This window comes from Mytilus galloprovincialis, chromosome 9 (genome assembly GCF_965363235.1).
Source record: "Mytilus galloprovincialis chromosome 9, xbMytGall1.hap1.1, whole genome shotgun sequence".
NCBI lineage: Eukaryota > Metazoa > Mollusca > Bivalvia > Mytilida > Mytilidae > Mytilus > Mytilus galloprovincialis.
This window is the reverse complement of record NC_134846.1, coordinates 5,569,720-5,586,556: the sequence shown is the minus strand read 5'-3', so window position 1 is coordinate 5,586,556 and position 16,837 is coordinate 5,569,720. Positions and strand designations below refer to the sequence as shown.

At 32.7% G+C, this 16,837-nt stretch overlaps 1 protein-coding gene across 4 annotated transcripts in view; it reads left to right on the top strand.

Moving 5' to 3' along the window:
* LOC143044300 (ankyrin repeat and fibronectin type-III domain-containing protein 1-like) overlaps positions 1 to 16,837 on the top strand; it is a 188,991-nt gene that overhangs the window by 26,352 nt on the left and 145,802 nt on the right. For 2 of the 4 annotated variants that reach the window (XM_076216244.1, XM_076216242.1), the window contains exon 1: positions 5,691 to 6,063. The exons of 1 other annotated variant lie outside the window; for it this stretch is intronic. The gene's annotated coding sequence lies outside the window, so the exon portion shown is untranslated. Of the gene's footprint in view, positions 1 to 5,690; positions 6,064 to 16,837 lie in introns of those variants that run through there. One more of the 4 variants, XM_076216245.1, reaches the window with a different exon arrangement.

The following is a 16,837-nucleotide window of genomic DNA, read 5'->3' as shown; positions in this document are numbered from 1 at the left end:
TAAGGAACAATATAAGCTTAAAATATTGATAAGTTATGAAGCTCCTTTTCAAGATATTTGAGTTTAGAAAAATTGCGGGAAAAGGCTGACTCAAACTTTAACCTATCATTTGCATTGGTATTGTTAACTTTGGGTCTCAAATTGAAATAAAAGAAATCAAGAATCTACTTAAATTTTGGTAAATGACCTTTTATGAGCTATTAAAGTCTTATATAAAAAGAAAATGTATGTTATGGGCCAAAATATATTGCCCTGTATTGTAGGAAAAAAACCCAAGGAGTTTGAATGTCTGACTCAAATTTTGAACTTCGCCTAAGAATATCCTTAAGAGATGCTAAAAAATGGCAGTAAATATGGTAGGAAGCTTCCCAGCAAGCTTCTGATCGAATGTTTCATAACCATTGTTGAAAGCTGATAGATTTGATAAATAGCTAGAATGATTTTTATGTGGTTCTTTAGAAATTTGAGATAACAAAGTATTACAGTATAAGAATAATGGACTGAAAATATTATAAAAATTGTTGTCTTCACGATATCAAAATCAGTCTAGTACCAGATTGTATTACTAGTAAATGGATTAATTGATGAGTTGGTAAAAAATCAGGACTATACCATGTTATATGAAATGAAAATCAACCTATTTTATGTTAAACAGACATACTGACAGTTGGTCATAGTCAGGACAAATACAATGTTAATGTCATATAAATTTATATAATTATGCTAAATACATTGTACTAGACAGACTTGCTAACAGTCTGCAGGAAGGAGAATTGGTATGATTGCCAATGAGTCAACTCCTTATCAGAGGCTAAATGACATAGAAGTTTACAACTAAAGATCAACTAACAGCCTTTAATTATGATCAAAACACATACCACATAGTAAGTTATAAAAGGTCCCAAAATGATAAATATCAAACAATTTGAAATAAGAAAACTAACAGCCTGATATATACACAAAATAAATATGATATACAACAACAAATAACAACCACTAGTTTGGAACAGGCATATACAAATTGTGGCAGGGTTTAACATTTTTGCGGTGGCTCAACCTTTTATACACAATTCTTTGACTTTTTTCTGAATTTCCTCGTTCCATTGAATTAATCCATGAAATTATTAAAAAGATAATGTGTTTCTATTGTCCAATCGACTGAAGATTAAACCTTCAAAGAAACACGGAAATAGTTTCTAGAGCCTCAAACATTGATGAAGTTAAATCAAAGAACTGTAGATTATTTCTTTTAGAGCCTCAAGCACTGCTAAGAAGATAAAACCATTTCACTGATTAATTTCTTACCTGAAAATCTCTGATTTTCTCGTTCAAAGATCTTTTTAGTAAATACAGGAAAAAACCTTAGATTGATAATTACTGAGAGCCTTATAGATTCACTGAATTAAAGTACTTTTCCAGAAAATTTGTGTTGTCATGGTTATAACCATAAATCTTTCCTGTATTTTTTCATGTTATGAAGTAGCATTATTTTGTATTCATATGACCACAAAAATTTTTGCGGTCGTATATTGGTATCACAAAGACAGTTGGTTTCCAGACAATAACTTTAGTATAAGTAAATAGAAATCTATTGAATTTTAACACAAGGTTTATAACTAGAAAATTCATAAGGGTTCCACGGAACCCAGTGTCTCGCCTACTTTTGCTGTTAATCGCAGACTCAACAAAAATGAGGAATTTATATATAGACATCAATAAAAATTTCCCTCTCTATACTGTCTTTTGATTAAAAGAAGCTTCCAAGTTTGGTAAAAAATCCAGGATAGTTTATGAATCTAATAAATGTTTTATAAACTTTAACTGCAGACTGTATGTAATGTTAACTGGAAGAAAAACTAAGTCCATTTATAAGAAAAATACAGAAAAAGTGAATTTTTTTTTTCAAAATTTACTTCTGAATAATATCTTATGATCAGAAACAAGCTTTTGTCTAAGTTTGGTAGAAATCCAGGATAGTTTAAGAACATTATAAAAATTTTAAAAACTTAAACCACAGAGTGAATGTTTTGTTTCTGGCAAAAAAACTAAGTCCATTTATAAGTAAAATACGGAAAAGTGGAAATTTATTTTTACAAAGTTTTCTTCTTGACACTATCTTATGATCATAAACAAGCTTCTGTCCAAGTTTGGTACAAATCAAGGATAGTTTATGAAAGTTATTAAAATTTTAAAAACTTTAACCACAGAGTGAATGTAATGTTTCATCGCAGAAAAACTAAGTCCATTTATAAGTAAAATACAGAAAAGTGGAAATTTATTTTTACAAAATTTTCTTCTTGATACTATCTTATGATCATAAACAAGCTTCTGTACAAGTTTGGTACAAATCAAGGATAGTTTATGAAAGTTATTAAAATTTTAAAAACTTTAACCACAGAGTGAATGTAATGTTTCCTAGCAGAAAAACTAAGTCCATTTATAAGTAAAATACGGAAAAAATGGAATTTTATTTTTACAAACTTACTTCTGGATACTTTCTTATGATCATAAACAAGCTTCTGACTAAGTTTGGTAGAAATTCAGTATAGTTTAAGAAAGTTATTAAAATTTCAAAAACTTTAACCACAGAGTGAATATTTGTGGACGCCGCCGCCGACGCCGCCGACGCCGACGGAATGTAGGATCGCTTAGTCTCGCTTTTTCGACTAAAGTCGAAGGCTCGACAAAAAGGGTAGGTGGGGATTGATTTTGGGGGTTATGGTTCTAACAGTTTAGGAATTAGGGACCAAAAAGAGGCCCAAATAAGCATGTTTCTAGTTTCCAGACAATAACTTTTGTTAAGTGTATGGATCTCTCTGAAATTATACCACACATTTCCATACCACAAATGGATGGTTTGGATTGACTTTGGGGGTTATGGAAACCATTTAGGAATTAGGACCAAAAAGGGGGAAAAACAAGGGTTTCCTTGTTAAAGGACAATTAAGACAAATATATTTCAGTGTAAGGGAGGTAATCCAATCATATTGAGGTAATAAAGACATATGTTTGGATTACCTCCCTTACATTGCTTATCAATTATGGTGTTTGCCTTGATGTGATTAGCGCTTATAAATTATGGTGTTTGCCTTGATGTGATTAGCTATCATTTTACTTTAAGAAGTTACTTTTAAACTTATGCTGATTAATTAAGGAATATTTATTTTCTATTTTAAGACTTTTATGATGTATTTAAATGGGTAATTATTGGGAAATTTGAATTGAGATTATGATCATATCTTGAGGGAAAGAATTTTTTATTTCAAAAAAGGTGAGGGGAGGTGAGAAAACAAAAAATTAGAGGGGAGGTAGGGGGTTAAAAAAGAAATTAGGGAGGGGGGTATTTTTTCTCATTTCAGATTCAGAAATTTAAAAGAAAAATTCTTCATTTATTTATTATTTTTGCAAATAAAAGGGGGGATACACAATTAATTTTTCTTGCAAAAGGGGGAGGGGCAAAATTCTACACCATATTGTATTGCACAAAATAAAATAAAAAATGCAGGTAATTATTTTTATTCTTGGGGGGAATAAAGGGGGGGGGTCAATTTGCATAGTGTATTGTGCAAAAGCGAAAACAATTGAGTATAAATTTAAATCATATAACCAATTCTGAGCTCTTTATTCGACTACAGTTACTCTGTGTCAGAAACTTATTATGTGTCCAATATTTAATTACAATCCAAATTCATCCTGTATCAAGTATGAATATTTTGTATCTTTTTGCCCCAACGGTTGAGGGTTATACCTCTGTCGTATCCAGCTGTGATCGGCAAAGCAATTCATTTTAGTATTTGGTGCATGTTATGATAAATCCCAACACAGATATAGATACTTCATACAAATGTGTTTTTCATATTTTGTTCTTGTACATGACTGGATTTTCGTCATTATTTGTGGTATCCAATTTTTCATGGATTTTGTGCAAACAGATGAACCACCAATTCAAATGATCAACGAAATATGTATGTATGCATGTATGTACATTGTATTTTCAATCCTTTAAATTTGGTATCCACAAAAATATATGAATACACTGTATATATGATACATCTGGGTTGGTGTCAGTAATAGATAACAGTCTTTATATATGCCTTGGAAAAGAATCCAGTATTTCTTAGAATACTGACAAATTAAAGCTAGCTTATAAGGATATTCATTTTGTTTTCTTGAGTTCAGGATTTTAATCTGAAAAATAGCTGTTTTTTCCCATAGTATTTAAAATTAAATTGATTGTATAAAAGCATTGTCCTCAAGTATATATTTAAATCCTATATCCAGTAAAAAAATGGATTAAATAAGTTATAATAGAGTGTTTGTTATCTATTTTACAATCAAGACAATGAAAAATCTGAAAAATCAAGATTTACTGTTGTGTCACAGTTTGGGAGTAGATACTTGAAGACATATTATATAACAGCTTGTGTTACCTAGATTGTAATGGGCATGATGTGAGCTTGTAATTGTTAATTATTGTCATATTTCTAAAGTTTTAATGATATCTACACAGCGCGTAAGATGACAATTTATATCATCAAAAGATTGTTTTATCAACAAACCATCTGTCACAGAGAGAGATAAATATTGTTTGGTATGATTGTAGTAATGGATGTACTTATCGTAGAATATCGGTTAATTTGGGTACATTTATTTGAAGTACTGTGGATTCATTAGGGCGCCGCCGAGTGGGCGGTTGGCCTTTAGTGATCAGTCTGTCCCTCTGTAACAAATTGTGTCCACTCTATATCTAGAGAACCGTTTCCTTGCTGTGTAGAAGACCTATTGGTGGCCTTTGGCTGTTATTTGCTCTAGATCTTTGGCCATGATTGGGTTGTTGTCTCTTTGAAACATGCCTGTTTCTATTCTCTGTAATATTTTTTTTTACTGAATTTCAATACAAGGGAAGAAATGTTATTCTAGAAATATACAAATTTTATAAGACAAAAATATTTTGCAACTACTAATACACCTTATGGATATTTTTGTCCACCATAACTGGACATCACAAAGTTCCCATTAAATTTTGGCATTATAATAGAAAATATTTGACGTCACAATGGAAAAGTGATTGTTGTATGACTTCAAAAGTTCAAGCAGACCAGATTCTCAGGTCAAGCGGCACTGATTTCCAAGTAGCATAAGGGGTATTAAGTAACTTTGGCCCTCATCAACTTTTCTTATTTCTTCTTTTATGGGAGAAAATTAGGTGTTGTGGTTTGACAATTTGTTAGACTACTTCCAAACCACATTGGTTAACCAAAATATATTTATGTAGAGGTCACTTAGTTTTCATCAATGGAAAAAGTCATTATATGGCAAATTCTGAATAAAAATGCTTAACATGGCATTAAAAAACATATATATCGTATATCAGTTTGCTTATGAAAATAAAATACCATTGACCAGGTAATAATACTATCATTTTAACCATATCCAATAGTTACCAAATGAGATGAATGAATAATAGTCATACCTTTACAACTGAACTGATAGACAGTTATTAATCAAAGGTACTAATAAACTGTGACCATTTGTCAATAAAACAGATACCACACTCGACCTCATTGTATTCAGTAAGAAGACTTTTACTTTAACACCTTTTACTACCTGTATTACTTCAGTCACATGGTATTGTGAATGAGCCAGTTAAACGCTATTGACTTTAATGTCAACATTGGAACTTTAAACAGTGTTTCCTATACTTTTTCTCATTTCAATTGAAGACAAAATTTTCAAAGATTGGAATTAGAATTCAAATTGCATTTTAATTTTGCTGTTTGATAAATATATTACTTCAAGGACAGTAATAAGTGGATGTTTTTGTTTTAAAAGTTTCTAAACAAGTGAAAAATTTTCTTTTTAAGAAGGAGAAGTATTTCTTTGTTTTAAGTACAAAAAAAATAATTGTGGTTTAAATTACGTAGTTGAGTCATACATTACAAAAGAAAATATAAAGGAATTGTTCTTTAATGTTTCATGGTGTTCATTAACAACAGAATATGGAATAGTGAATAGTGACTTTGGATTTTATTTTTTATCTGACTGAGCTATAATCATTATAAGGTAAGGAAAGGCTACATTTGACTTAATATTGAAATCGCATGTCTTATATCATGATACGACTATTAAGAAAATGTTTCAATTGCATGCCTGGTGATCATTTGACCCCTTAATCGGTTTTATAATTAATATTCTGAAAATTAACTTTTGGATGAAAAAAAAAATCAATATAAACAGTCATGATTGAATGTTTTGATTTAGATTTTTGTTCCAAATAATCTTTAAAGATTGTAAAATAGCTATTTATATAGTTAGCAGTAGAATTAATTTTGGCGACTGTTTTAAATGTTTACATAATACTGATGATATGAATTCAAAGACTTTGCAAGAGTGCTGTAATGCTACAGGAATGAAAAATGAGGCATGAATAATTAATTTATTTTCTAAAATGGTTTTGGTTACTTAAGAAAGATACATTATTTTTAAACAGGAGGTGCTTATATTTGTAGATGTACTGTCAAAATATATTTTTTTTTATATACAGGTAAATTTAATGTTGGCATTGCATATTTCTTGATAAACATAAAAATCTGCAATTCATTGTATAATAAACAGTTGTAAAGGTACAGTTTACACATGAAATATTATAACCATTAATTTCATTTCAAGCTTGTTATCTGAAAGATAATGTTTGCCCATAGTTTGATTGGTTGTCTAGTAGTTGTACAGAAAATATCCCCAAAATCAAAAGAAAAACTAAATAGAAATAGAGGTTTAAAATATCAAATCAAACCCTGAAAAATAACTCATCAAAATTGTGGTGACAGAAAATAGTGGATTTATAAACAAGAATCAATTTTGGATTAAAGTAGCTGGTTGATTATCATTTCTGAATCCACTACTAAGATGTTAAAGTTGTTGCCTATAATTGCTTGCTTACAATCACTTTATTTGAACTTTGGTGGATAGTGGTATCATTTCCAATCTAACTACATCTCTTTTTATTGATGTAAATTTCATAGCTTAAATAAGTCACCTGCACAAATGCTAAGTTTTCTGATGGTATAATTACAAAGTTCTGTTTAACATATGTGTAAATTATTTTAAAATAGTTTACAAAAGTGACCTTAAACATGACTTTAATGTTGTTAATTATATGAAGTTCAAGATTGCACATTTATTATGCTGTTTATTTATTAGGGAATTATATTTTCATTTTACATTGAAAGCTTTGCCTACATTGATGTTTACAAGTTCTACTCTTTCTTCTTAGAAAAATGATCATCTTTTATAACTAGATTTTTATGCCTTTTTTGGGGCATTCTCTTTTTCTGTCTGTGCGCTCATTCTTTTGTCTGTTCCTGTGTCTGTACCGTTTCAGGTTAAAGTTTTTGGTTAAGGTAGTTCTGATGAAGTTGAAGTCAACTTGAAACTAAGTACAAGTGTTCCCTATTATGATCATAATAATCTTTCAATTTTTGCAAGTTCTAGATGGTTTGCCACATTTGGCTGATTGTAATACTTATAGATTATCGATTGGTTTTCTCGCTTGAGCCGACATGGCAAAAGCGAGAAAAACAATCGAGTTGAGATGACCAATGATAATCTATTTATTGCTATTTTACCTATGACAGTGTTGTCAATTTCATGTCAATTTCATTAGCAACACCACATGCCTCCTTAGGTTCTAGCGATAATTTTCCATCTCATGATATGAAAAATGATCACAAAAATAGATCAAAGGAAAAATGCACAAAATAGCAATCAATATAGTTATATAGTAAAATGACCCAAAATATGTCGGATCTATTAAAGTTAGGTCAAAGTAAGGTCATTGTCAACAGTATCAGTATTTCTTAGAGAATTTGATAACTGTTTTGTACTAAAGTAAAGTCTTAAAAATAAACATATTGTGGTAAAGACTGATTCAAATACAGGTATGATCAAAGTTTAGGTGTAATTTTAAGATAGTAGCCAATTTCAAGGGATTATTTACTCCTTGCCTTCAGAAAGTGTTAAATCAACATTTAAATCTCAAATGTATAAAATCTAATATCAAAAGTGCTTCATATTTAGCTCAAATCAAAATATAACGGTGTTTAAATTTCACTTGAAATCTTTTAAAAAGTATTTCAAATTAAGGTCAATGCAAGTCTTTGAATAAAAATGTTTGAAACTGGAACACACTGACTGGACTTGAAAGACATGTACTGACAAAGGATGAAATACATTGATGGTAACTGTCACTTTCATCTTCAAGTTTCTTTAAAACAGGAATAATAAATTTTCATAAATATGTTATTTTGAATATATTTTTGACCCGTTTTGTTTGACACAGACTGTCTGTTAAAAGTGCATATATATATAAGAGTATATATTTCAAATTTTGTATATCGTAATCTGCAATTTTAACTTTTTTAAAAATGAAATAAAATGTGTAAAATAAGGTTGATAATCAAATTGCAGAATGATTGATTAATAACTGGTGCTTACTGCTACTTTCACACTTTTGGTTGTATTGTATCATGGCAATAAGATTTTAATGGTGGAAAAGCTATAGAGTTTGGAATGGGCCACAACCTTTGGCAGGAAAATAGCAATCTTTGTGAATTAAAATTGGACTCAAATGCACCTGTAGGGTTTGAACTCACAATCACAGGCTAATGTTATCTCCAGGCACTCAGTCTTCCTTCACAAATGAAAACTAACCGCCATGAAATAGCCTAAATGTAAGCACCAGTTATTAATCAATCATTCTGCAATTTGATCTTATTTCCAAAAAAATAGATGGTCTAAAATGAAAAAGTTCTCTTCAAGATTTGATTTGTTTATTGGTGTTTTAAAGCCACTTTTAAGGACCCCATTTAGGCTATTTCATGGCGGTTAGTTTTCATTTGTGAAGGAAGACTGAGTGCCTGGAGAAAACCACAGACCTTCTGACAATCATAGTTAATTAAGATTGGAGTCTAATGCACCGGCATGAGCGGGGTTCGAACTCACAACCACAGTGTTGACTGGCTAGTGATTACAGTAGTAACTACTACAACCTCAGTGTTGACTGGCTAGTGATTACAGTAGTAACTACTACAGCCTCAGTGTTGACTGGCTAGTGATTACAGTAGTAACTACCACAACCTCAGTGTTGACTGGCTAGTGATTACAGTAGTAACTACTACAACCTCAATGTTGACTGGCTAGTGATTACAGTAGTAACTACCACAACCTCAGTGTTGACTGGCTAGTGATTACAGTAGTAACTACTACAACCTCAGTGTTGACTGGCTAGTGATTACAGTAGTAACTACTACAACCTCAGTGTTGACTGGCTAGTGATTACAGTAGTAACTACTACAACCTCAGTGTTGACTGGCTAGTGATTACAGTAGTAACTACCACAACCTCAGTGTTGACTGGCTAGTGATTACAGTAGTAACTACCACAACCTCAGTGTTGACTGGCTAGTGATTACAGTAGTAACTACCACAACCTCAGTGTTGACTGGCTAGTGATTACAGTAGTAACTACCACAACCTCAGTGTTGACTGGCTAGTGATTACAGTAGTAACTACCACAACCTCAGTGTTGACTGGCTAGTGATTACAGTAGTAACTACTACAACCTCAGTGTTGACTGGCTAGTGATTACAGTAGTAACTACCACAACCTCAGTGTTGACTGGCTAGTGATTACAGTAGTAACTACCACAACCTCAGTGTTGACTGGCTAGTGATTACAGTAGTAACTACCACAACCTCAGTGTTGACTGGCTAGTGATTACAGTAGTAACTACCACAACCTCAGTGTTGACTGGCTAGTGATTACAGTAGTAACTACTACAACCTCAGTGTTGACTGGCTAGTGATTACAGTAGTAACTACCACAACCTCAGTGTTGACTGGCTAGTGATTACAGTAGTAACTACCACAACCTCAGTGTTGACTGGCTAGTGATTACAGTAGTAACTACCACAACCTCAGTGTTGACTGGCTAGTGATTACAGTAGTAACTACCACAACCTCAGTGTTGACTGGCTAGTGATTACAGTAGTAACTACCACAACCTCAGTGTTGACTGGCTAGTGATTACAGTAGTAACTACTACAACCTCAGTGTTGACTGGCTAGTGATTACAGTAGTAACTACTACAACCTCAGTGTTGACTGGCTAGTGATTACAGTAGTAACTACCACAACCTCAGTGTTGACTGGCTAGTGATTACAGTAGTAACTACCACAACCTCAGTGTTGACTGGCTAGTGATTACAGTAGTAACTACCACAACCTCAGTGTTGACTGGCTAGTGATTACAGTAGTAACTACCACAACCTCAGTGTTGACTGGCTAGTGATTACAGTAGTAACTACCACAACCTCAGTGTTGACTGGCTAGTGATTACAGTAGTAACTACCACAACCTCAGTGTTGACTGGCTAGTGATTACAGTAGTAACTACCACAACCTCAGTGTTGACTGGCTAGTGATTACAGTAGTAACTACCACAACCTCAGTGTTGACTGGCTAGTGATTACAGTAGTAACTACCACAACCTCAGTGTTGACTGGCTAGTGATTACAGTAGTAACTACCACAACCTCAGTGTTGACTGGCTAGTGATTACAGTAGTAACTACCACAACCTCAGTGTTGACTGGCTAGTGATTACAGTAGTAACTACTACAACCTCAGTGTTGACTGGCTAGTGATTACAGTAGTAACTACCACAACCTCAGTGTTGACTGGCTAGTGATTACAGTAGTAACTACCACAACCTCAGTGTTGACTGGCTAGTGATTACAGTAGTAACTACTACAACCTCAGTGTTGACTGGCTAGTGATTACAGTAGTAACTACTTAGACCACTCGGACATCGAGGCCCCTTCTCTTCTAGAACAAGCCTTGCTATAAAAAATATCCATTTAGAATTGATGTCAAGACGTACGCATGAATTACAAGACTTATTAGAAATCCCGGGCTTTAAAAGCGGCTGTTGTTAAACTGAGTGTCTTGTCTTACAGTTTAGATATATATAATACTAAATCATGCTAGTGTGTCTTTACTTTAAGCAAAGAGACAAATATTACTAAGAAATTCAGTAGTAATATTCACTTCATTTTCCTTATTGTAATATATTTTTGCCATATACGGTATGTTAAAAGTGTTTAATTTTCTTTTCTGACATGCTAAATTCAAGTTAGCGAGCAATTGGGGGGGGGGGGGGGGGGGGGGGGGGGTGCTGTAAATAGATATTTACTTTTGGATATCTGATTATGTTGTTCAATTTATTTGAAGCAAAAGAAAGTGAATTACTTTTATTTATAATCTGTTTGAAGGTACAGCAAACACCTCTTGGTACAACAGTTCATTTAAAATATTGTAATTACTGCCTTGTAACTTCACAGGAACTTAATATTAGTCATTATAGGCTACAAGGATCACATTCAAAAATACAATATGTAATTTTTCCAATGTGTTTGCTCAGATTATATATGGATTATGAACACCAAATACATTTTATGTTAATGTGAAATGAACATGAAATGGACACTATGTTGACATTGTTGTTGAGTGTAATTATATATCATCTGCTTTACTTTGTCACCTTGTTAACTGTCCAAGTTTAAATAAGTTTAAATGGACGTTACAATTCTGATTTTACCGTTAGTGTATTTAAACATTATTTCTAACACAGTTGGAGAAAGTTCAATAAGTTGTGATTTGAAGATTGAAAATGGCTGTTTATTAGTTTAGAGTACTAAATTATTTAATTCACACCTTTTTGAAGAGTAATTCATTTAATGTTCTTTGGGAAATTGGACGTTTTATTAGTGAGATATATTATTCAGTACTTTTTATGCTCCACCTTTATTCTGACTGTTCATGAGTCTTTAGCTATTTTTTTTTTATTAAAAGTTGAATGGGATGTTTGAAGGTTACTTTGAATAATATAAGTTACTGTACAATTTAGGTGTTTAACGTTGATGTGCTAGGTCCCCCAACCCAACTCTTTACTAAATTCTGTTGTCATTTCTTAAGGTTGGTGACAGAATTAATGTTGAAATTTGCTTTTAATTTCAATTCAAGATTCGTCTGCACCAAAAACTATTTCAACTACTAGTCTGAAGACCAATATTCTGACATTTTTCTTATTGGGCCAAACAAAGTTTTGCAAAAAATTACTAGTCTGAATGAAATTTTACAAGTCTGGGGCATCCGACTAGTGGCTAACTGGCAGACTGCAGATTAGAGTTTTGACCCCAATTTCATGATCCCCTGAACATAGAAAAAGATGGAGAGAGTTGTGCATCTCTGTATGTACTAAGGACACATTCTGGTTTCTGCTATTTCTCTCTCTATGCTATTACCTTCTTAACTCTTCTTGAAGCATTTGTTTTACATATTTAAAACTTCTGTAACCCCATTTTATGGATCAGAGATAAAAATATTCCGACAGTACGTAATTTGATAACCCTTTTGAAATATCATCTATTATCATTTTTCTGGGTCTGTGTTGATCTTCAGAAAATTACCATATATCTTAATTACAACAATTATAATTAATCCTACGAAGGTTGGTATGAAAACTAATATGTCAACAAAATTAAAATTTTAAACAATAATTAAATAAAAAAACCAGTAGGAAGAAATTCACAAGTATAGGCCCATGTTTGTAACTCATAATTAAAACTACCAATGTCAATATATGTTCAAGAAAATAAAAAGATATTTTCTGTATTTAATAAAATTGTTATTTTAACCATTGATCTCCATTCTATTTGAGTTATCTGTCAGTTTTGATAAATCGTTCTCAAAATTTTGATGAACAAGTCAATATATTTGTCAATTAATTCGATACCAGGTGATTGAAATTTGAGATAGGTCGTCTTTGTATTTTGACGAAGATGTCATAAATGTTTTATGTGTCAATGAAAAAAGACTTTAAAACCAATTTTAAATCAATAAAATGGATTTTTATAAGAAATTTTGTGGGAAACTAACAGAAAAGCAAAGATTAATCAAGAATATCATGTATTTCGTATTGTTGTAAAGTTTAAATATTTACGTTTTGATAAATGTATAAGGCTCTTTGTACTTGATAGTACCAAGTACTTAGTTAGATTGTGATAACATGGAAACACAAAGTTAGTGTGGACAGTTCCTGTTTTGACCAAGTAAGTACCTAATCTTCTGGACACTTCACTTCTTTTCTTTTAAAGATTACATTAAGTTATTGACTTTTAAGGCCAGTAAAAATGCAATTGGCTGACCGAACAATCTGAGTCTTCAAAATTTTGTTTTTGAATTTCCAACAATATAGTTGAGAGATTACTTTAAAATCAAAAACTTTTCAAGGACTTAATGTACTCGACTCGAATATCTGAAAAATCCAAAAGTCAGTATTTTTCCTCAAGGCTCAAGCAAAATATCAATGATAATAATTCAAATTATTCTGTTTTGAAAACTAATTATTGTGAGATCAAAGGCATTTTGATACATCACATGTATTGAGGATCAATAATTTAAAAAGATTGTCCCTGATTGTCATGCAAACAATATGCATACAATAAACAGTGAATGGCAGGAATGAATAGTAAATGACACACTTGCAGGTTGATTTCCAGGGGATTTTTAAAGGGAAATATAACACGACTACTAACAGGTTTGAACAGGGTAAGGGAACATGGGAAGGAGGGGTGCGAAGCAGAGTTGAAGGGACAGAAAAAGGGATGATCAATGAAAGGATATCCTGGGAAATTGTCTTTGACTGATTTTTGTATGGAGAGAGAAGTGGGATTGAGGGATGGGGAGATATCTGTTTGCGCCAAAAATGCGTCCTTTTGCGCCACAACTTTTTCTCTCCAATGCTACGTTTGCGCCACATGTTTTTAAAATTACATCATATCATTTGCACCAAAACTAAAACATACGATTGCACCAATTAGAAGAAAAATTACTTCCCTACTCCTTTATTTTGGACTTGGAACTGGCAGTTTACACAGCAAATGTTTCCTTTTCTGAAACATATCTTCTTCTTACTGCAGGTGCATGGGTACTTCCCAATTAAATGTAAGCAGTAGCTTGTAACTTCACTTCATTCAGTTTATTGTTCAAAAAACAAATATTGAAGGATGAAATGCATAAAACAGTTCATAATAATTAATATTATAATAAAGCCTGTACGCATGGTGGGAACAAAGCACTGTGTCATCAACATATGTGGCTAAAACATAATCAGCAAAAGCTTCTACTTTCTAATCTATTGGCATGTCTTTATTAAAATATTCAGCAAAACAATAAGTTTTATTCTCTCTCTTTACGTTGACTGTCTACTGCATTTTAAGTCATTTCTCTCCAGATGCTCATCTTCATGGTGAAATATCTCCGAACATATGATACTTGTAAGCCAAAAAATAAGAATAAATATATATTAAACATTAATATTTATGATAGATGTGTACAGGTAAATTGGCTCAAATGAGTTCCGGCGCAATTAATACATTTGGAAAACAAAATTTGGCACAAATGATACCCTTGAAAAACAGTAATTGGCGCAAAAGGACTGCTGCCGAGGGATGGCCCTGTCCTCCAAATCAGTAATGATTCTAATGTGGAACATGGTGTTAGAAATGAACTTCAACTTCGGAGAAAATGAATGTGATAGATTGGTCTGTGTAAATGTAAACCATCATGTTGTACCACAAATATTTTGAATTGTATGCTTTGAAGCCATGTATGATGTATTTCAACTTTTGAGATTAGAGGATGATTTTTAATCTGGTCCATTTTTACTTTAAAAGTACCCAAAGGTGAACATTTAATTAGTGCCCATCAAATACCGAATATACAAGATTACACTGTTTAAACCATTTCAATGGCATTTGAAAGCTTAATGACCCAGTTGAGCTAAAAAAAATCATATTACTTGCTTGCTTGACACTGAGGCAACATTAAAGACACATTTCTGTGTTATATTACTATACTCTTCTATTAATGTTCAGACTCCATAATAATCATTCTGTTACTAATAATAATTCAAAAGTGCTTTCAACTTGCTAATTAATAACGGCTATTTGAGGAATAGCTATTTGAAGTCATGACAAGATTTAGCAAAAAATAGCTAATGCTAAACTATTGACTCATATCAAGCACAATAGAGTGATATTTCATGTGATATTTCAGGTTATTTTTAACAGCTTTCAATCATCTTTTTTTACCTGAATCACTTTGTTAAAATAATGATGAAATAAGTCCAGTCTTAGATTCCTATTGTGTACCAGATCAAAGACATTAGAATCAATGACTTATTTGACTTTAAAGAACTTGATCTATAGACTTGTCCAAGTATTATTAATGTAGAATGGATTAATAGAAATACAGATGGTTATTCACCAGTCTATCAAACAGTTATGGATATCTGTGGTTGTGTGGTCTCAGTACTGTTGATAAATACAGATGGTTATTCACCAGTCTATCAGACAGTTATGGACATCTGTGGTTGTGTGGTCTCAGTACTGTTGATAAATACAGATGGTTATTCACCAGTCTATCCAACAGTTATGGACATCTGTGGTTGTGTGGTCTCAGTACTGTTGATAAATACAGATGGTTATTCACCAGTCTATCAAACAGTTATGGACATCTGTGGTTGTGTGGTCTAAGTACTGTTGATAAATACGGATGGTTATTCACCAGTCTATCAAACAGTTATGGACATCTGTGGTTGTGTGGTCTCAGTACTGTTGATAAATACAGATGGTTATTCACCAGTCTATCAAACAGTTATGGAGATCTGTGGTTGTGTGGTCTCAGTACTGTTGATAAATACAGATGGTTATTCACCAGTCTATCAGACAGTTATGGAGATCTGTGGTTGTGTGGTCTCAGTACTGTTGATAAATACAGATGGTTATTCACCAGTCTATCAAACAGTTATGGATATCTGTGGTTGTGTGGTCTCAGTACTGTTGATAAATACAGATGGTTATTCACCAGTCTATCAGACAGTTATGGACATCTGTGGTTGTGTGGTCTCAGTACTGTTGATAAATACAGATGGTTATTCACCAGTCTATCAAACAGTTATGGACATCTGTGGTTGTGTGGTCTCAGTACTGTTGATAAATACAGATGGTTATTCACCAGTCTATCAGACAGTTATGGACATCTGTGGTTGTGTGGTCTCAGTACTGTTGATAAATATAGATGGTTATTCACCAGTCTATCAGACAGTTATGGACATCTGTGGTTGTGTGGTCTCAGTACTGTTGATAAATATAGATGGTTATTCACCAGTCTATCAGACAGTTATGGACCTCTGTGGTTGTGTGGTCTCAGTACTGTTGATAAATACAGATGGTTATTCACCAGTCTATCAGACAGTTATGGACATCTGTGGTTCTGTGGTCTCAGTACTGTTGATAAATACAGATGGTTATTCACCAGTCTATCAGACAGTTATGGACATCTGTGGTTGTGTGGTCTCAGTACTGTTGATAAATACAGATGGTTATTCACCAGTCTATCAAACAGTTATGGACATCTGTGGTTGTGTGGTCTCAGTACTGTTGATTCATTAATTTTCGTCGGATACCAATTTCGTGGAATTCATGGTTCAGGTTAATTATAAATATAAATGGTCATCCTTATTACTGCAGACCTTGGCAAAACCACAAAATTAAATATCCATGAAAGTGACGGTTTTCAGCAATCCACGAAAATTGGTACCCATGAAAATAAATAGATCCACAGTAGTTGGATTACTGTATTACTAGCCTGTCAACACTGAGATCGTGAGTTCAAACCCTGCACCATGGCAGAGAGTCTTGGAACTTTAACAGCCCTTTTA